Raw genomic sequence first — 22,479 nt, forward strand, 5'->3', positions numbered from 1 at the left:
AACGGGAGATATAGAACTGTCTTCCCCCCTCCCATGTACAGAAAAGGAGCTTTCTGTTATCCTAAATGGTTACGATCCCAGTTATCTCGAATAATGGAGGCTCTATTCCATCAAAAAATAAAATCAGATAGTTCTTAACCAGAAGGGTTAATTAATATAATGCCAAAAATTCAGATTCGAATTCGAGGAGAATAATGATTAAAAAAAGGTCTTTGTAGCATTGCTATTACGAATTAACTGCCAAATAAGTCACGTGAAATAAAATACGTTTACTAGTACACTTCGTTCTATCGTAAAAATATAAATTACTAATGAAGTCCTAAAAATGGAATAAACATAAATGTTAAGAAACAGTTTTTTTTTTCTTGCAACTGTCTGAGAGCTTCTTGCACGATTTATAACGGAAGCGATTTTATGACTACATTACTTCACAGACATACATCGTTTATATTTTTTCCCGGTGCTTTCAGGTTAATTTTATTATTCAGATATTGTAGATCAAAAGAAAGATACATTCTTTGGCAAAAGAAAACACGTTTGGTTATGACTCACTCATTCTTCATCTACACAAAGAATGGGATGGAGGAGAAGAGAGATGGGGTTTAAGTGTCTCTCAAGGACTCCAGTGCAATAAGTGACTTAAAAGCGAATAATTTTATTAAGTGCATTTTGAATTTATTCATAATGCAACAAAGACGGTAATCATTCCTACTTAAAACGCAGTAGAATGCATGGCAAGAGTAAACGATTACGCTTGGCAACATAATTTCTTGCAACATTATAAATCATTATTTGCATACGCTATTTCAAGACATATATCGAGAAAAAGCAACACAGGATTATTCATCATTCCATGAAATATATTTTAAAATTCAATCATAAATAAAATATACAACCAATTCAAAATTTATTGCAATCAAATAGAGGAAACTCAAAGTTTTGCTTATATACGTCAGAAATGCTCAATGTATCCATCTTTGCCGATATGATAGACATCTAGGCGGTAATTCATTTCGTCCCAAATGCGAAATGCGTGCCAGTATACAACGACAGATCCTAGCCACAGCATCACTGATACGGTTGCGAGGACCTCGGAGGTTGTATTAGGTTAATCGAATACGGAAAAGGTCGCGAATATCCACCTAAGGGAGGGCAGCAATAGGGTAGCAATATCTAAGGGGAGTGATGCTTATCGTGGACGACATTCAAAGGGAAAATGGTTCATATTCACGTTGCACATGGGAAAAACCACGAAAAACAATTATGCAGCCAGCTCTTTTGCCCTTGGATTCAGCAGTATTAACCACCATTATTCCAGTCCTAATCCATATATACGTAGTAAACATTATTACGAAACAACCATGTGTAAATCTTCGAATTTGGGTGCAGCTTCTTGAGAGCTAAGGCAACTTTAGGCAGGCTGTCCTCGATGTACCACTTCCCTGTGACTGTTTTCTGAATTTCCAACACAACTCGATCTAAAATCTAAGTGCGACTACCACTCTCTTCTTCATTGATCTCGACTTTCGAACAGCCATGGGCAGTGTGGGGAAGGGTGTGCTCATTTTTGAACAACCCCACTTTTTTTCTGAACCTTCGTCAAGACGTCGTAACAGAACTGCCAGGTTTCATCACCTGTCTTAATACACAGATTTCTTATATTAAACTTTTTCCAGCATTTCACAGCACAACGAAACACGATGTGCCATTTGACCATCGGTCAAGTTATGCGGCACCCAGAGAATACAAAGCTTTTTTTAACATGAAGGTTATCCAACACGAATTGTTGTTGCATGAATGCCGAAATATACCTCTATCTGGCAGCAAGTCACATGCCTGCCGATCACAAGCAGTCTTTGTATTGCAACAATGTTTTCCTCAGTCACAGACGAAGTCGGTCAGCCTGACTTCAAAGTAGAATTTCCTCAACTTGATACTTAGTTTTTAACCACGGCAACGTACTAAGTACCTCTGTTCACTACACAGTCAAAAAGCAAATAACTGACAAAATAAGCAGAGCGACTAAATTGCAGGTTGGGTCATGTCTAAGCACGAGCTAACTTGTAACCACCAATAATGATCAATTTCATCATATTGCAAAACATTCCTAATTAAGATAATTACTTAGTTTTCCATTTTTAGCTTGCAAATCTATTCTGAATGCCAAAGGACTTGGCAACACACAATACATAATTTCAAAACGCAAGAGAAGGTTAAAAAATGAAATTTGTTATCAAGCAAGAAAAAATTACTTTAAAATGAACAAATCGTCCCAATTATTCAAAACATGGTTGAATAAGGTCGACGGTAGACTATGTGTCAAATTCATGAGTTGTGGTAAATGAAAAAGAACGAGAACATTAAATTTTGAAAAGTGGAAGACAAGTGTATTTCAATCAAAGTTTTCTGATTATTCCAAAATAAATTTAATTAATAAAGCCACTTCAAATCAACAGGATTTACAATAAATGAATAAAAAATTAAAACGTAAAGAAGATGACGTAATCAGAAAGACTCGAAACATTGTTCTAACTCTAAATTGCACTACATTTTCAAATGTTTTATTTTCATTTAGAATTACAATTTGGGATGCAACAGAAGATACAGCATGGAGAAAAACGCCCGCTTTATCACCTTAGATTAGACTTTTATTTGATTACGAGTTTAAATCTTCCGCCTGGTTATCAGACCATTCACTCGCGTTTTCCGGAAAAGAATATGATGTCATTTTCACATCCCGTGCCAGCACAAGTGATAAACTGAAACAAAATTGCATTAAGATAAAATTATTCATCCCATGCTAGGAAATAAGTCGCAGAAAACAATTCTGAAAACAATGCTCGGTGAGCCGATAAAATCCGTTTAAAGGCCCTTAACCTCTTCCGACGATTTGTGGAACTACCGTCCACTGATTTGTGACTTTTCTTCAGTTCAGTTACCTCGAATTCACGAGCAAAGTGAACATCCACTGAAGTTACAAGAAAGTATTTTCCAAAACTTTCGTTCTGAGTTCCTAAAACAACTAACATCCAAATAAACATTACCATTAAGTTCCTAAAAGAAAAAGCAAACTAACGTAAGGTAACTTCGGCAGGTTCCGAAAACTAACAATTTTCCTTTAAATAACTATTGAAAATATGTTTATTAAAAATATCAGTGGCTGTGGATAAAAGGTACCAACATAAAAAAAAGCTTCCCCCCCCCCTTTAGAGGACATTATTAATCGCTAATTAACAGGCACCAACTGGCGCTGATTCAAAAAATATATATTTTTATTATTGCCAACTAATTAGTCATATGTAATACCTTTGAAAAATCAATACGTATAGTATTTTTAATGATGTAATTAATGATCTGAGATGCATAACTGTTGTTCGAATCGGAATCTAATGAATTAGCAAGTAAGTACGTAAATCACAGATAAATTTTTTTGGGGGGGGAGTCATACTGGCCATCTGGATAAATAAAGTAATTAGTAAAATGATGAGACGAAAAGCACAAAATTTTATTGGTTTCCCTGACAAACTCTTTGAACATTTTCTGCCAGTTAATTCTGTACTGCTTTTTTGTTTCACCCACAAGAAAGAACAATGATTTACTGTTGAAGTATCACGGCCAAATTAAAATGTAAAAAGGTTAATAATATTCACCTACACAAAGAAAAAACGAGATGCGAAAAAATAAGCAATAATACAAAATCGAGATCCACAGAAATCGCCAAGATAAGCAAATTGTGTTGCCAATGAGAATCGCGAATAACAATACTTAAGCTTGTTCATGCATTCCTATGTATACCTTGCACAAAAAAAAAAAAAAAAAAAAAAAAAAAAAGAGAGAGAGAGAGAGTTCTATATATCCCGTTCTACTGGACCGATTGTCGAAATTTAACTTGCGTTTTCCATGTCTCGAAAGCGCAACTTAGGATATGTATTAGATTTATATACAGCATTATTGTAACATAGATATTTTGACACAAAATCGGAATTTTTCTGAAATAAATTTTTTTTTTTCACATTTCGATTCTACGACTCAAATTATGCCTAGATATAAATTTTGTAATTTTTGGAAAGAAATTTAAAAATTTATCTTGGTGCAGTTTTTTCTGTTTGAGCCAAGAATAATTCTCTTGGCAAACTTCTTAATTTAAAGCAGTCTACTTTCCTTTCCTCTTTTTTCTCACTTTGTTTACCATAGCAACACTCTGGCGCTAGGTTTACTTAACAGTATTATATTTCGTTCATATTATAACTCAGAATGCACAAAATTTATATCATTTAAAGAATTATCTAATCGTTGCCACATGTTCTATTCAAATACTATAACAAAGCTAGAACGATGTATAAAAGAAATTAAGCAAACAAAACGAAAAAGAAACAGTTTTTCTCAGACGATTGAGTATTTCTCATTCAATTAATTCAGTTTTCACTTCGCGACAAGGCAAAAATATATAAAAACTCAAAATATCTGTATTAAAAATTACAAAGTAAATCTTAAATACTTATTTCCTAGAAAAAATTCCAGAAAGGATTAAGCATGATTTCATTCGCAATAATAAATGAAGGCGTGTTTTTTGTGTTGCGAAGCTTAGTATCTTTAGATTGGCAACAAATCTACAATTCTGCTGTTTCAAATGTAAACAAACATGTCCACCATGTTATTTAAAACTTAATGGCACTTAAACAGCTTTTAAATTGTTGATAATTGTACAAATATTGCTTCCAGAATTACGAAAGGCATAAAAACTTTAACCGGAAGATAAAAACAACATAATTCAATCATTTTTAAAGCAAAAAATTTACAATTTACAAACATATAAGAGTAAAAAAACTGAGATCACTGAGCTGGGTAACAGAGTGGATATATTTATAAATATATTTATATACGTTTGGCGCGGCCGATTGAAACCAAAATACAAGGTGCACATCTACGTGTTATAGTAGTCTTATATACAAAATTTCAACGTTCTGAGGCTACTCGTTTTTGATTATGCGAGATACGTACGTACGCACGCACGTACATACGTTCGTACAGACGCCAAGAAAAATTCTCTTCAGAATTCATTTTAAAGCAGTTTTTTAGTTTTTTTGGAGGAAAAGAGTCTTTTATTCTGTCCTTACGTAAAGATATTACGGCAAAACATCGTTAAATTGCATTTGAAAGCGGTCAAAGTGGATATTTGAAATATGCTGCCTGAAGCTTTTCGCGATTACGATACTTGCTTTTTACTTCGCACAAGGAAGTAAAAATGTTATGCATGGTATTAAAATTTCTACTTGAACAATAAGCATATTATGAGAAAGGGAAAAACCATCAGTGGTTATTTCTAAAGAGAAAGAATGAAATGAATACCAGACAATAATCCAAATGAATACCTGATAAAGGAATGTACTGTTTCTACAGTTAAACTGCTGGTAACAACAGAAAATCTGCCAATGCAGGAAACGATTGTAAAATGTTTATATAAATCTCCAGCAACAATAAATAAAATCATAAACCCAAGATTTATAACTTTAAAAAGCTATTATGTTTACCAGCTTTTGTCCAGATGTGTCTCAATGAAAAACAATGTGCAGAACTTTGTACGAAAACTGTTTAGTAGGACATAAATGAATTATGAAGCATGGGCTTATCTAAATGGCTGCAAAAAAAAAAAAAAAAAAAAGTCTATCTAAAAAAAGGGGGGGTTGGGAAATGCACAAACCTGATTCCATCAATGCAAAGAAAGTTTCAGTATGGGGTTTAAGCTTGTCACAGGAAGAAAAGCGGGGGAAAAAAATTTAAATCAACTCTATACATTATCAAGAGAAAGTTTTACATCCGATATTTAAAGAAGAAATTCCATTTCAATAACTTTCAAAGAGTGAAACTTCATCAAGACCAAGCAACAAGTCATATACTTGGAAAAGTAAATAATAAGTAGTAATTCCTCGAAAAAAGTGAAAACTGATACAGGAACTGCATATACACTTTTTCAATGAATTCAGGTGAAGTCGCCTGACATTTCACCTATGTACTTTTGAAAAGAGGTCTCTTTCAACTCAAACCCACCACAATTCCATAATTAATGATTTCTGGAAAGAAGTGGAAGACGTAAAAGCCGCTCTACCATGAAAATCACCATGCTGACTTACAAGCCCAGAAAAAGGATAATCAGATCGAACATTAACAAAAATATTCTTTACACTTTAAACATTAATTAAAAGGCCTCGAAATTGTTCTAAAAATGTATATGCAATCTCTGCAGCCTTGGGGGGGGGAAGTCATCTGTAAAAAAAAGAAAGTACACTCTGTAAATTCACCCTCCCTATAAATTAAAATTTTTAGAACAAAAACTTCAGTTCAATGAATGCCTAAAAATTTTATTTGATAAATAAGACTAAAATTCAAATTCTTAAATGAATTAACTTATTTTTAATTAATTTCAACTGGCTCTCTTAGTTAATATTTTAGCATGTCTGGGTCAAATCTTGAAATTAATTTTAACTCAGGATGATTTTTTTGAAATTTTGTATATAAATTTCCAATAAGAGTACAATATTCTACAGCAATTTTTTTTTCAAAATTCGATATAATCCTTAGCCCTGCATTGAATGGCAAAGTGACATTTTTCCGAACGTTTCGCACATATGCAGCACTTTTCTCAATTCAGTAAAATAAAATAAACTGTCACCTTTTTATTTCCGAAATTGCAAGAAAATTTCACCTTGAAACAAAATATATGCAAAAAATCACTTATTGGCAGATATAAAATAACACAGAGAAATAGTTAAATTATCATTACCTCTTTAATGTTGGCTTTCTTCACATGCACTAATAAGAGCGAATGAGAAATCAATTGACATTTCTTGCGTGTTACACATCTTGAAAGATGTGGATGATGATACTCCCACTGTATTGAAATGATTGTCTAATTTATAAACTTGTATCGGATTATGGAGACAGAAATAGGCATTTTGAATACATTACCTTATATTCTCACAGAATAGAATTTTGATGCTATACGTCAATTTATTTTCATTGCCTATTTACAGGCTATTGGGAAGGCCTGAAATGCAATTCTACAGGAGCTAATGAGTACTTCAAAAATGGAGGTATGGTATTATAATGGCTATTTAAAAAAAAATGACTTGTCGGCTAACATTGTTTTTATTATATGGCAACGAGTATCTAAAGATGGATGGAACGGCCAATTGTGTTGTCAACTTCCCAGCAAGCCTGATTTTAACATCTTAGATTTTTAGGATTCATTAAAGGCCATATAAACATTATAACATCAAGTTACGCCTACTAACATACTTATTTAAGCTGTCCATATTCCAATCCACGCATTAAATATTTAAACATTAAAAGATGCTTTTTTTTTTTTTTTACTTTGTACTAGGAATACACTATACAGTTTGGTGGGGAAAATAATTATAAGCAGCCACACATGAAAAACACAGTGTTTCGATCTCAAAACCTACTCCCGGAATTCATTACTTGTGTCAGAGGACCCAGTATTTTGCCCCATGAAAGAATATATAATTTAAAAAATTAAATAACGTTCCGTATATCAAATAAAAGTTAAATACTCATATAATTGTATAATATTTAATAAATTATGCATGGAAATTAGTGATAGAACTGGGAAAAACATTTATTTTTAAATGGAAAAATCTTGGCACAAATAATTTTATGCAAATAGAACAATCATTTCAATGAGGATGGAGTACATTTTAAAAACATAGCACAACAAACTCAACATTTTTAGCAAACTTATATAGCATGCCCAATGTGGAAAAAAAAAAAAAAAAATTCCATTTAGAATTGTGGGTTTTTCACATTTTCTACATGAAAACAGAAGCAAGCTATTTCACTGAAAAGACTACGATTGTTATCGAACCCCAATATATTGTTAATATTATCATCAAAAACTGCTCCAAGAATAGTAGAACTGCCATAATGTCATTGGCATCAGGTGAACGGATGGAGTGTCAAGACATGAAAACTTAGTGGAGCAACAGAGAATTTTCTTTTACACCCCTTTCGACAAAAAAAGAAAACCTTTCTTTAACCCTTCATCTGATCTAACTTCCACATAAGAAAATATGAAAAAATGCGAAGAGCTTCAGGAATTTTCATAGGCACTAAGGATAGAGCTTCCAAAATCATCATCAGAAATCATTTGGAAAAGACAAAAGCTCAGTATATAAACTACATTTAAATGTAATTCAAACCTCTAGTACTTTTCTTTAATAACAAATTTTAAAAAATTCAGAAGAAAAAGTTCCCAGTGAAATGTTTAGAAAATGTAGTCTGGCAAGTCCTAGAGAGCAGATGGGACCCGGGGTGGCGTCCCGGAGACGCTTGGTAATGTCCCTCTGTGATAGGCAGCCCGAGTGATTGGTAGGTAGCAAATCATATACAATAACTGGTCTCGCAAAAAGCGATGCGTCCGTCTCTCCAAGGTGCGAGGGTGGAGGTTGACCCTCTGGCCTTGTTCTAAGGGGCAAGTGGACTCATGGTGCAGTTAAGTCTCGCGGAGTGAGGAATGCCAAAATTGCTGTTGCTGTTATCAATTTTATAATTCAACTTCATTCATAGTTAAGGGCAAACTTCATAGTCAAGAACTTTTATCTATGACAGCCATGTAATTATATGCTTTTATAATATTTCACAGGCATTTTTTAATTGTAAAAAATTATAAATTCATTCATTTCAATAATGAAAGAAAAAATATACCAATCACAGTATTACATACAACAACATACATCTCACCATTGGCAGATTACCCTTTAGGTTTTTTCTCACCTAAAGATTTCTGCAGCTATAATTTCTTTTCCTGCATATGGTTATGCACTGATTTGCACATAAAATTAAAAGGGCAAGCTATTTTTAACATTATTTTATTACTATCATAATGGGAACATTTTGTAAATGAAAATTTTAATTATTAATTATTTGTAATTTTTAAGCGCACGATATCGTTCTATCTAAATTTCCTGACATGTTTTCATCCTTTTCACTAAAATCACTATATTATAATACATTTCTCTTTTCTTCACTGGTGGAATAACGTCGCTGTCATCAAAATGACTTTCGTATTCATCCACACTAAATTCATCATCATTGCTACCTTGACAACGCATCTTCCATTACATTTTTCACCATGATGAATAGTATTTTTATATTTTTTATCAGCCAAACAAATAACTGAAATCAATGAAACGTTAAATCACATGCAACTAAAATTTAGCAGTAAATTACAATCGCATGATCTTCAGTGCAGCATATTGTTGGTGTGCCTGAGAGGTATATTTCGAGTACAACCCCAAACTTTCAAAGCACTTGCAAGGAGTACTTCGACTGCAAAGGGTTAAATAACTTGCAAAAGAAATAAACTATTAAGAATAGAAACAATCTCTTAAATACAAAAACATCGCACCTGCAATGCAATAAGCTCATTAAGGTACTAACAGAATAAAAAAATAAACTGCACATTTAATATCTATTGGGTCAGCCAATAAATTCATGCACATTTTTGGTAAATTTTTAAATAATATAAAAAAAAACAGTTTAACATTTGAATCAATTATATATTTTTCTTCATTATCTACAATGTCTCGCCATCTTACAGGCAGCTTTTTTATGCCATTGCTGTAGAAAGACTGGTTTTGCTGAAAAAAAAAAAAAAAAAAAAACTTGAAAGATCATTGTGTACATCCTGTATTAGAAGTCAATTTTTTTCCCAGTAAAAAATTTAAGGCATGAAATAAGTAAAAATCACTTGGGGTAATATCTGGGGAGTAAGCAGGATGTGGCAAAAGCTCCCAATTAAATTCACTAATTTTTTGCAGTGTTGTTCGAGCCGTATGAGGTCTAGCATTATCATGATGAAACAACACTTTCTTGATATTCACCAATCGTGGGCGTGTTTTGATCAATTCTGAGTTTAGACGTCAAAGTTGATCATTATAAACTTCTGAATTAATCGTTTAATTTAGTTCTAACAGTTAAAAACCTCCTGAACGGGATTCATCATCAATGCTGCTTTTTCCAACTTTAAATTTTTTAAACCATTTCTGGCCAGTCCTTACACTAATAGTGTGTTCACTATGTACACTATTAATTTTTATCGCTGCAAACCTGGCAGATTGACCACACGAAAATAAAAAATGTAGCACAGCACGTTTGTACTGATTATCTATATTCATCTTCTATGGGTACTAAAATACGTTCGATATTTACGAAAGTTGGTAATGAACCGAATAATACGTTAGTCAAACGATGACAAGTTTCAACAGGTTCAAAATTATATTGTTTTAGCAAATGCGTCATAGTGAATTCCACGCATACTCTTAATGCGCACAAACTTATGGACTGACCCAATATATACATGCTTTCAATACCCTCATTAGGACTGTGTACCTAAACATAAAACTTTTCTCAAATTGACAGTGAATTGGTAAGTTCAAGAACTTTCTAGAAAACTCGGTAAAGAGAAATACTTTCCCTGAATCCTATACAGTCAAGTCTTTAATCCAGACGTCCATAATCCAGAATGATCTGTAATCCGGACCTCAAAGCTACAAACTTTCTGCGCATGCGTAAACACATAATGCGTTTGTGCATACGCATAAAGTGCGTAATACGTTTACGCATGCGCGTTTAATGTATAACGGACGGTATAAGCTAAGCTAAAATTATCTATTTCAGTTAATGTTACAGATTGCGTTGTTCCTTAATCTTATAATTAAATCTGCCTTATTATTTTTTGCAGACTGTTAGAACAATTTTACAAAAGTAAGCTTGAATTTTCGATTATGTCAAAAAGAATTTCCTATTCTGGAGCTGCCAAAGGATCTACAAAGCGTCGATGTCCATCAAACAAAAAGTGGAATTGCTGCAAAAAATGGATAAAGGCATATCCTTTGTTTCTCTAACCATTCCCAAAATCTGTTTATCAATTTCACGCTGCTCTGCTGGAGGGGCAGAAATGTCGCAGCGCACATTGAACTTGAAGTTGATCTGTCAGTACTATCCTTATCTTCAGGATAGATGTTTTTATTTTAATCGGCTTATAATTCCTTACTAAATGTAGTATTTCATCTTGATATACTCCGTCTTTGATATGATTTAAATCAAATTCCTCGTCATTATAAATATCACGCATACAAATCAAATAGTTTTCTGGTGGTAAATTTCTAATTTCGCCTATGTGTAATGTATGCTTTACGCATGCGCACGTTGAAAGAAATGTTTAATAAAGTAAATAAATATTAAGCTTTTTTTTTTGTAAATTTTGATACCTTTTAGATCATAATTGCTCTTTATATCATAAATTACAGTTTCATATTTTTAATTTTATAATTTTTGCATTCCATCTTAACAGATTTAAATTGATGATCTACAATCCAGAATTGCCGAAGTCCCGACAAGTCCAGATTAAAGACTGTAGTAGATAACCCTATTCTCATTCTTAAGTAAATGCGTCATAGTGAATTCCACGCATACTCTTAATGCGCACAAACTTATGGACTGACCTGATATATACGAATCCTATAGTAGATAACCCTATTCTCATTCTTAATCCTAACTGAAATTTAATCTTAGTTTTAAAAACACAGATTTCATAAAAATAGATATTTAATAATAAATAATCAAAAACACTGATATATTGACTGCAGTTACTAACTACCTTTTATAATGATGACCTTACATAAAAACAAGCTAGAAGCATACTAAAAATAAAAACTACTAAAGCAGTCATTAACAGAAAATCACTATCTAAATACACAGTTATTATCAAATGAAAGTCTACCAGCCAAGCAAATAAAATAACTGAGCATTAATATCTGGTTGTAATGAAAGTTTTCTGGGGGAAAAAAAAAAAAAAAAAAAAAAATGTACTTTAACCTTTTCTACGGCAATGTTCCATTTATGGAACATTGATTTAAAAACTTTATAAAAAAGAAAATTTTATTCATATTGCTTTGTAAAAATTATTACATGGAGAGAAAATATGGATTGATTTTTTAGCAGCAATATAATGTGACTAAATTAAATAGTATCTTGACCCCCCAAAAAATCATTATTTCATCTTCTTCCTTACTTCTCTCCGAGCAAATTTAAAAATTCAACAAATGTTTTTTATAAATCAATGAAAGTAATTAAAAAGGATCATTTATCATAGAAAGATGGTAATTATTTTTACTACGAGATAAGAAATGTGGATGTTCTAGAAAGGGAACATTAGAGTGTTAAAGGCATATTTTTTAACATGATTTTACTTCGATTACAGTGAACAGAAGCATGGAGAAAGACTTTCCAAATGTGAAAATTTTCAGGAAGTAAAGAGAAAAAATGTTTATGACTGTTGATCTGTTTTTGACTCGCATATTTCCCCCTGCTTCTCTCCCCTCACACATTATCATAAGGATTTGAAGTGGGTTACTCACAGTTGCTAGAGAAAAGCACGCAGCATTTCTTGACAGGCTAGAGGTTTATGACTCAGTTGTAAAGATGTATATATTACAATGTGAACTGGAATCACCTGACTAGAGATTTCCGTTATTTTCCCACTGTTTTTCATTTCTCATTAGTTCGTGAACATACATTATATTGATGTCTCATTCAAAACCATTTCAGACTGTTGAAGAGGCATTGGAATATTTTTATGCATTATCAGATGATGACAAATGTATTGATACTTGTCAACTGCCTCCAGAAGAAAGTGGATGTTTGACAGATGAGGAAGATGTAAATGAAGATATTTTTTAGCCCGTTCTGCCAGCGGATGTATGCCGAAAATTCGAAATTTCTAATAAAATAGATGATTATGAAATCTCACTTGATCCTCAAAAATGTTCATCTTCAAAGGGAAAGCCGAATTTCAAGTGAAAACTACAGTCAAATGAGAAAAACATCAAACATTGGTAGTTATTGGGGGGGGGGGAATTTTAATTTTAGCAAAATTCTAAAAAATGGCAGCATCAAAATATTTGCAAAATGTTTCCTAAACTAGTTACTTTATCTGCAGTTGAGATTTTTCACAAGCTCATAACTAGAGAATATTGTTGCATTTAGCAAATATGACCGGACTTTACGCAATGCAGAAAGGAGTAGTTGCAGATGAAAATGATATAGGAAAGTTTTTTTGCATTATTGGCATTTAGTGGCTATCACCAAGTACCTGGAGAAGATTTATACTGCAGCACTCAAGAATATATATATGTGTCCCAATTGTTTCTTCTGTAATGCCCAGATATAGACTTAGAAAACTGGGGGGGATTCATATTATAGATAACCACATTGCCATTAGCAGACAAAGTGGAAAAAATTTCTACCTTTCATGAAGAACTGGAAAAAAAGTTTCAGCAGTTCGGCATCTGCGATTCTAAACTGAGTACAGATGAATCAATGGTCCCCTTTTATGGCCATCATTCAGCTAAAATGTTAACATAAATTGCTAACAGTTATTGTAAAATTCTTTTATAAATTCCTTCTTATAAACTATCTAGCTTTGTTTTAAGTTATTGGAGAAGCTTTTTTCCCGTGGAAGCTCTATCTCTTCTCCTAAGAAACTTTGGTGCAGCAGATTTGACGTTCTAAGGGTGTAGCCTGCCGATTTTTCTGCTTAATCTTTGTTATTTCCGAATAACATTTGGAAATTCTTTTACTAATACTGAATTCATTTACTATCACTGAAAAATCAACTAACCAACTTCTTACTATCTAAAAAACTGATGTCTGTTGGATAATTAATTGTCCAACAGAATTTTATATGGAAATTTGGATAGATCCAAATATCCACATAAAATTATTAAATACATTAGTTGAGAACAGCCTCTTAATGTGCAATTATCTACTCTTCTCAAAGTTTGTTAATTCTGTATACGCTTACAAAGATGGGATCTAGCAATAAGTGGTCTAACTTACATTGCATGCAGGTTTAATGCACGACATGATAGCAGCTGACAGTTTTTTTTTGGGGGGGGGAGGGTAATGAGAGTGAAATTATGTACATATATTTAAGTTTGAAAAAACTATGAATATTAACAGTAAATATATATATATATGAAATGTAATTTCTCATACATTATTTGTTTTGTGCAGCCGGGGCAACAGGAATGAGACAAATTTTGGAATATAAAGTGCTAGGTTTATTTTAGCATCCATCTCACAAGCGTTCTTTTTCGTACCTTGAGCAGAAGCCCTATTTATCCCTATGTGTGCATCACGAGGCTCATCCAATCAGCGATATTAATTGAAATCACGAGGTGATGCTATCTTCTCATCAGGAGTGTTCTTAAGGACTTTATGTAATATGACAGATTTATGAGTTTGGCGATTTGGCGGGCGCCAACAGGTTAATATATTTTATACTAAAGAAAGGATTTCGCCAAAATTTAGGAACAGGGATGCAATTTAGGTAGAGAATCGCCAACACATTATTAAGCAATATTAATAGAATTTAATTTAATCAATTGATTTAAAATATCATTACATATATATATTAACTGCAAATGCAAGCTTTAATAATTTGTATTTAAACCAGAAATAAATATATGATTCACTTCCTGAAATTTAATTTTAAAAAAAGATTTGATTATTACAAAAAAAAATTTGAAATACTCAACAAAAAAATGTTTTAAGCCATTTAAAAATTAGTGCAATGTTTTGGACTATGGACTGGATTGAGATTAGCCATTCTTCTGAAGAACTTCATACTCAGAGGATTAATTACCATTACTTAGTTCATTTTCTTTTCAATTTTAAAATTTAAAACCCAATAAATTTTTTTTTTTTTTTTTTTTTTTACTTAGCATATTTTGCAAGGTTTCTTTTGTTTTACATTTTGAAACTAAATATTAAAATCCTAGAAGTGGCTTACAAATTTATTTCTGGTTTATATATGCATATGTGCCTACAATTATAAAAAGTTTCAAATGAAGCAAAGAGTCATGCTTTTGCTTTAAATTTTTAAAAACTAATTTTACATAAAATATGAAATCTAACTTTCTAGATATTCCTCCGATCCCTATATTTATATTTATGAAAATTCTGTACTCATTATAAAAAAATCGAACCCAAAAAATTCAACTCCCACAAGTGGAGTAGCAAGCATAACTGGCATACGGGGCAAAATACCTTTTTGGAGCACCCCCTTTAAAAAACACAGTAATACGAAGAAAATTATATGGAGACCATTTGGTGCACCCTTTGCCCCCTTCACTACACTACTGAGTCCCACACAATGAAAATTCACCAAGGTCTTTGATATTAAAATTCAGAATTATATTCAGGGGTTGTCCACAACATCAACTGCAAAATGTCTGCATCTGCATGCAATTAAAAGTAAAAATTTTATTAGAGAATGGTTTCAGATATTAAGAGATTACATGAAAAATATTTCTATGTAAATTATTGTGAAAAATATTGATCAATATAGTTTTCTTCAAAAGGAGATCCTATTCAGAAAATCTTATAAAAATTCATATTCTAGAGAATATTGGTAGGCTTCAATATTTGAATGACAGCCAACTTATATTATTATTTGCATTAATTAAACATGAAAAATATTTGCACTTTAATTAATTTATGATTATTGAACTATAATTCTAAAGTAATAAAACTTCAGCAGAATACTGATAACTTATTTTTAACTTTGAAAACTTCTAAATTATTTGAGTGAAAATTCTTTCGGCATACCAAATGTAACATAATTATAAAGACACTTGTAAAGCAGGTACGCTTCTGTTATTAGGACTGGATTTGGAAAATGTATGTATGTATCGACATGCATATATACATGTGTACAGTGCATACATAAACACATCCATCCATATGCGCATACATTTCTGAACCTGGTCCTGATAACAGAAGAGTACTGTAAATCTCAAAAGAATATCAATGAATCGCATAAAAAGGGGGAAAAAAACACAATCCTGATTTATTCTACTTTATTTATTATCAGAGCCCTCAATGAAAATTCAGAATGATGTCAAATATAGCAAATTTTGAAATTAAATATCTTGGTCAATTTTTATTCTACTTTATTTATTATCAGAGCCCTCAATGCAAATTCAGAATGATGTCAAATATAGCAAATTTTGAAATTAAATATCTTGGTCAATTTTTGTTGCATGAAAATCAAACCATTTATGTTTTATTTTTTACAATGAGTCTAAAATTTTTGGTACCATTCAGTTTTGAGGGCCATAAAAAGTTGCCAAATTATTGTTGATGCCAGCGCTGCCAAAAATAATTGCGGCAACCCTAAGTATAATAGTAAATAGCTATCTAAGATTGATGTTTTAATTTAGATGAAAGGTTAATTTCATAGAATACATTTTTATTATTATAATTTATATGAAAAAGGCTAAGCGTGACTGAATGGAAGCATAAAAGTAAATAACTATTTCAGATCATTATTATAATTTATATAAAAATTGCTAAACATAACTGAATGGATGCCTGCATCGCTATTTCGCTAAAAAGTTATCTCTAAAACATAATTTCATTTCGTTGGTTGATCAAACTTAATTTTCTATAATGAATGATGCCTTTTCTATGAAAAAATTCTCAGTTAAGTGCAGAATCGCCCACTTATTTGTTTGCCGCTTTTTATAAGGGTAAAAATAATTGGAGTTGTCAATTTTCTTTTATTTTTTAAGTAAAAATAGGTTGATGTGTACAAGGATACCGAGTATGTCCAAATCTTACAAACACGTCAAGCAGTGGGTGATTCTGCACTTTACCCAAAATTCTATTGCAGACTTTTCTTCATGAGCAATTCCCAAATTGTTAAATCCATAGGATATCAAAAAAGGATTTAAAATTGAAACTAGTATTTCAATGGCATCTTAAGAAATATAGAACTATATAAACTTACACAATCTGAAATCACCGCTTTTGTTAGATTTGGCACGCTGTTAAATGGGTGCTTTTGCTAGATTTGGCGGTTTTGCACTTACATTTTCGCTGCAAATTTTTTTACGGTCCTCAAAACGGAATAGTACCAAATTTTTCTAAATATAAGGACCAGAGAAACATGTAAAAAAATTAGATTTTGTACCAAACTGACATTTTTTTTTTAAATTTAAAAGTACGAAAACATAAATCTTTATGTCATCAAAACATTTTTGTATTGGAAGTATATTTTTACAATCAATAGTTGCATAAATAAAGACCGGGTAAGGACTTTAGTGGGCACAGTAAATGTACCTATATGTGTGTGCATATACACATCATATATATAGCATAATATATACTACTAATGTGTGAATGTCTCCTCTTTACCTATGTTAAGCTGTAGAGACATTAGGTATATTTTGGAAGTAGGAAAGATGAAAAATTAGCAAATGCCTTCGCCGGGAATCAAACCACGGACCTCTGGAATATCGGCCCAGTGTGCAGAACCACTACACCATGAAAGAACGCTAAGAAGGCAGGAAAAATACCTTATATACTCCCCCTTTTAAAGGGCGATTGGGGTTTTTAGAGACCCAATCGCCAAATCCTGAGTGTGGAGAATCCTCATCCAACACCCTTTTAGCCACTGTAGAGCCATTAGGTATTTTTTGGACTGCCACTGTAGAGGCATTAGATATTTTTTGGAAGCAGAAAACATGAAATATTAGCAAACGCCTCTGCCGGGAATTGAACCATGGACCTCTGGAATACCAGAACCACTACACCACAAAGGCGGGAAAAATACCTTATAAAGCATTACGCATATGTGTAAGTTACATATAATATGTTTGGAAATTATTTTTTTTTTTCAATTTAATTTGCCTCAAGCATGGTTTAACTGAAAATTGATTTAATATTCTATTATATTCTCTACCACATTTTGCTCTACAGTCAGTTTTATTTCCGTCTCTTCCTGGCTAAAATTATGAGATTTTTTTCCTTTTGGTTACATTCTTTTTTCTCATTTCGGTTAGAGTTTACTTTTAGGGGTTCCCTTGCATTATTGCGAAGTTGTTGTTTCATTTATCGTAACCTGAATAGAATGTTATGGAAAGCCTATTATGATGTAATCGTTTGCATTATTTTGGGAAATTTTGAATCATGGGATGTTTTGTAAGGATATTTGTGGTGTGTGTTTTTTAGGAAGTATATTGCTTGTTTCATTGTTCAGACGGTAGAATGGCTGAATGTAGCAAGATTAATTTGAAGTTTCTGTACAATTTGGAACGAAAGGGGGAAAATGCATTAATTGACCTGGTGTGTAAATAAAGGTTTACTTAGCCATTTTCCAAACAATCCGGAACTACGTAGGATATTTTTTTACTCTTATTTTTGTGAATTTATGTGGTGAAGCCAATATAGGGATTCGAGTTCAGATAATATTAGGAAGTTTTTGGATGCTGTTAAGGAATGTTGTGTGCCACAGATTGAAGACTAAAGAATTTCTAAATAAGGTAAGTGGATATTTGCTATGTGTAGTGCTTAAATGCATAACAGGTTTTTCCTTTTTTATGTTATTTTATTGTTTGGTTTATACTTTTTAAGTGAAAATATATCGATGTGTACATGGACAAACACAAGGGAGTGCGCAAAGCCTAGTTTGTGCAAATCTCTGATGTTTTTTAAGCGAAAATAGGTCGATGTGTACATGGATAAAGGTATTGCGAAATGCCATTTTCGTGCAATTCTGGGATTGTTTTTAAGTGAAAATAGATCGATGTGTACATGGATACCGAGCTCGTGCAATTCTTTGTCTTGTTATTTTGGCTTTGTGTAGTGCAAGCCAAAATAACAAGTCAAAGAATTGCACAAACATGGTATCCATGTACCGCCAAAAATCACCAAGGGGTACCCTTAAATATACCTTAACCCTAGTTTCTTTAGGTTCCTAATCCCTTACAAATATATAAAAACGTAGTAAATATTAATAAAAAAATGAAAAAAATTCAAACTTATATTTATTTTCAATCTGAAATCTTAATGTTGGTACATAAAAGCAATTTCTTCCGATTACACTTTGCAATTCAAATGTATTGAATGCTAAATTTTCAAAAAGACATTCATTTTATAACTATGATATGAAATTTTCAAACCAACATTCATTTTATAACTATGATATGTTAAATTAACTGCTAAATAACTTGCTTAAATTAAAAATACACAAATTTTACAAGAACTTTCAAAATTTTTAGAAAAAACTTTTGAAGTCAAACAAAAATTTGAGAATAAATAACGACAACCCTCTTTCTTCTATCTGAAACATCTCTTCAATACATGCAGAAAAAGTACATACATTTGTATATAAACAGTATAAAATCAGAGCAGCTCTTTATTGAAAATAACTTGAAATGTCTGGTTAAGTCAAGAACTGCCAAATCTGTTATCCATGTATCATCACACAGCTCATCAATGGTTTTATTTTTTACATCGTGTGATTTCATTTATGAAATCAGAAAACAGTTTTAATACAGCTCATCATACTAAATAATTTCTCTGGCTACTGTTACTGGGACCGGATTCAGAAATGTATGTATGTACATATATGTGTAGACACACATACATTCATATGTACGTACATACATGAACACATACATTTCTGAATCCAGTCCAAATAAGAGAACACTTCCTTTCGCTGTACTCACTTTCAGTTTCTTCAGCAATGCAACAAGCAAGATGATTCACAGCTTGTCTGCAGATAAAGTTTACTGTTTTAGTTACTGCTTTCATAACCTCGCCCATTTGGAAATTTTTGGCACTATGTTTCCAACATATACATAATAAAAATGTACTTTGGACTGTTGGGTGTATAAAATGACTTCGGAGGGTGTGCATCCCACCAGTTTGAGACAACTGTTATCTACATGATCTTCTCAACATTTTACCAAAGTTTAACTTGTCAGACAATCAAGTATGCATAAAGCAAGTATGTAGTACTATACATACTTGCATATTAATTGTACTTGCAAGTATGTACTATTTGTACTTGACATGTATACTTGACAGATATCCACCTATTTGACATTTAACAATCTACATGGCAGATTCTGACTCGTATGAGCTACAAAAAATGCAGGACTGCATAATAACTTCAGTCATTTACATATTTTACTCCAGTTTATACAAGTTTTTCATTTTTTAGAAGTAGATGATTGTATGTGCTGCAGTTGTGTGTTATGGTAGTTTATTTTAAATATACTTAGCATATTATTCTATTGACTGTTAAAATTGGCTCTTGTTGAAAGCCAAAGCTGCCGAGACCCTGCCAAACTTGCATTAATCATTCCAACAAATTTTTTAAGGAATAGATAGCTCTTTATTTATCGGAATAAAATGGCGAGTACATGTGGGTGCGATTAGGACTGAGAAATACTTATCACAGAATGTTTTGTTAATTCATGGATACGAATTTCATTTTTGCATCTGAATTTTTTAATACCAACTAATAACCAACAACTTTAATACCAACTAAATCTTGCTATGATTTTGATATTTCTGAACTCTGAAAACAAGGATTCTTAAGTAATGTATTCTTTCCTTGCTTGAAGCTTATCACAGTATCTGTCACCATCATTTTTCTTTTTGCTAAACACTATCTGATTGCTCATTTTTACCATGTGATCCCAAAACATCCACGAATGTGGTGCATTTACCAGCTGAATATGGTGCATTCACTGCATCAAAAATTTCAATCAAAGCGAATTTATCTAGAGAACCACATATACATGCTATTTAGAGAACCACATATACATGCTATTTAGAGAATCGCATACAGACCAATTTGTCTACAGAATCACATACACAAAGTATACAAATTACAAAAAATGGAAATTGAAGCTTTTAGAGTACCGACAAAAAATACAATCAAAGCCCTAACTATAAGAAGTTAAAAAAAAAAAAAAATTATACAGAGAGAATTGTTTTGCCATTCAGAGTATAAAATGAGTATCACGAGTCTTTGCTTCTCTAAAATTTCCTGTTCTTAGTAAAAGTTCTGAGATAGTGAGATATTTCCTTATTTTCCTGTACTACATGATTTTTCACACCTTACATTATTCTAAGTCGGATAAATACAATCCTTCAATTCAAATCAATTTCTTAAAAAGCATCCTCATATTTTAAATACATTGCTGATTACAATTTGCAACAACTCAATAATGCAGCAACTATCTCTTAAATACGAGGGATGAACATTTATGCATATTTCAAGTGAAACTTTTTTATAATCATAACCATCTATCAATCTAAACTCCTTGAAATAAAACTTCATAAAAATGGTATCATGAAAAAAAATTTCAATTTTTAAAATCAAATTTTTCAACCTTATCAGCTTAAATAAAAGTTGTGTTTGCTCTAGAGACAAGAGAGCACTGGTATTCAAACTTTAGGGCATTGAGACTTCGTAAAAATGGAAACGACCCCCAAAATCAAAGTGCCTATCCTTCGTACACCATTAATTCAGATTTGTTAGAATCTTTATCCACGTTGCAAATCCACAGTTTGATTACCACGGCAGTAAAGAATTTAAGCATGGATCTAATGAGTGTTAGTTAAAATACCATTCCATTGTTTTAAGAATGTGAGACTTTCAAATTTAGAATATACTGAAATCAAAATATACTTAACATCAATGATGTATTGGTAACAGTATAACTATGATGTATTGGTAACAGTATAAAATACGTGACAAACAATATATAATATCCACATAAGACAATTACAGGAAGTATAAAATAGCATCATGTTATTTCACACTTCCTGCATTTATATTTTGTAAATACCAATATAATAATTTATATGATATAATTCCTCATACAAGCCATCCGAAATCTTTTGGAACAGCTTTACATTTGTAGTTTTCCTCCCTTATTTTTATGGGGGGGGGGAGCTTTTAGTATTTCTTATGTAAACAAAAAACACAAGCTTCGCTAAATGAATTATTACTAGTTACTCACATCTCTGAAAATAAAATTACAACTTCAGTTCAAATGAGAAAATTATAGGGGAAAAAAAATGTGGGTGCGGTTTAAACTAGATTTTGAAAAACAAAACCTTTCATTTCCTACTTTTAAATAAATCACTAAGACATTACTACAAAAGGAAAAACAAAATTTACCAATCTTTACATGTAAGAACAACACCACAGAATATAACAAATAGAACAACTATGTGAGAAAAGTAACACTATCTTAGAAATCTTTGTTTATGGAAAATGCTGCAGACAAAATATATAAAAACATTTTGAGTTAATATGATTCAGCATTAGCCATACACAGAATTATCTATTAAAAAAGAAAGTCCTCTCTCTTTAAAGCTACATAAAAGAAGTTTGTTGAGAAATTACTAACAAACCAAATGAATCTCAGAAAGCATATTCAGAAAAACATTTGTGCATGCATGTAATGAAAACATACTGAACTATTTCTAATTGAAGTATCATAAACAGGTAAAAACCTGCTCTTGGTAAAATAAATATTCTAAAGTTGTAATGTGTTGCAAGATTTTCATCAATTTGGAAGATTTTTATAT

General features: G+C 31.8%; 1 protein-coding gene across 1 annotated transcript in view; it reads right to left on the bottom strand.

Moving 5' to 3' along the window:
- The window catches only part of LOC118201731 (ras-related protein Rab-10-like), a 60,808-nt gene that overhangs the window by 37,489 nt on the left and 840 nt on the right, over positions 1 to 22,479 (bottom strand). The gene's annotated exons all lie outside the window — the stretch shown is intronic.

The sequence above is a fragment of the Stegodyphus dumicola genome, chromosome 7, assembly GCF_044657685.1.
Source record: "Stegodyphus dumicola isolate Sdum_Otavi_A_Nest chromosome 7, ASM4465768v1".
NCBI lineage: Eukaryota > Metazoa > Arthropoda > Arachnida > Araneae > Eresidae > Stegodyphus > Stegodyphus dumicola.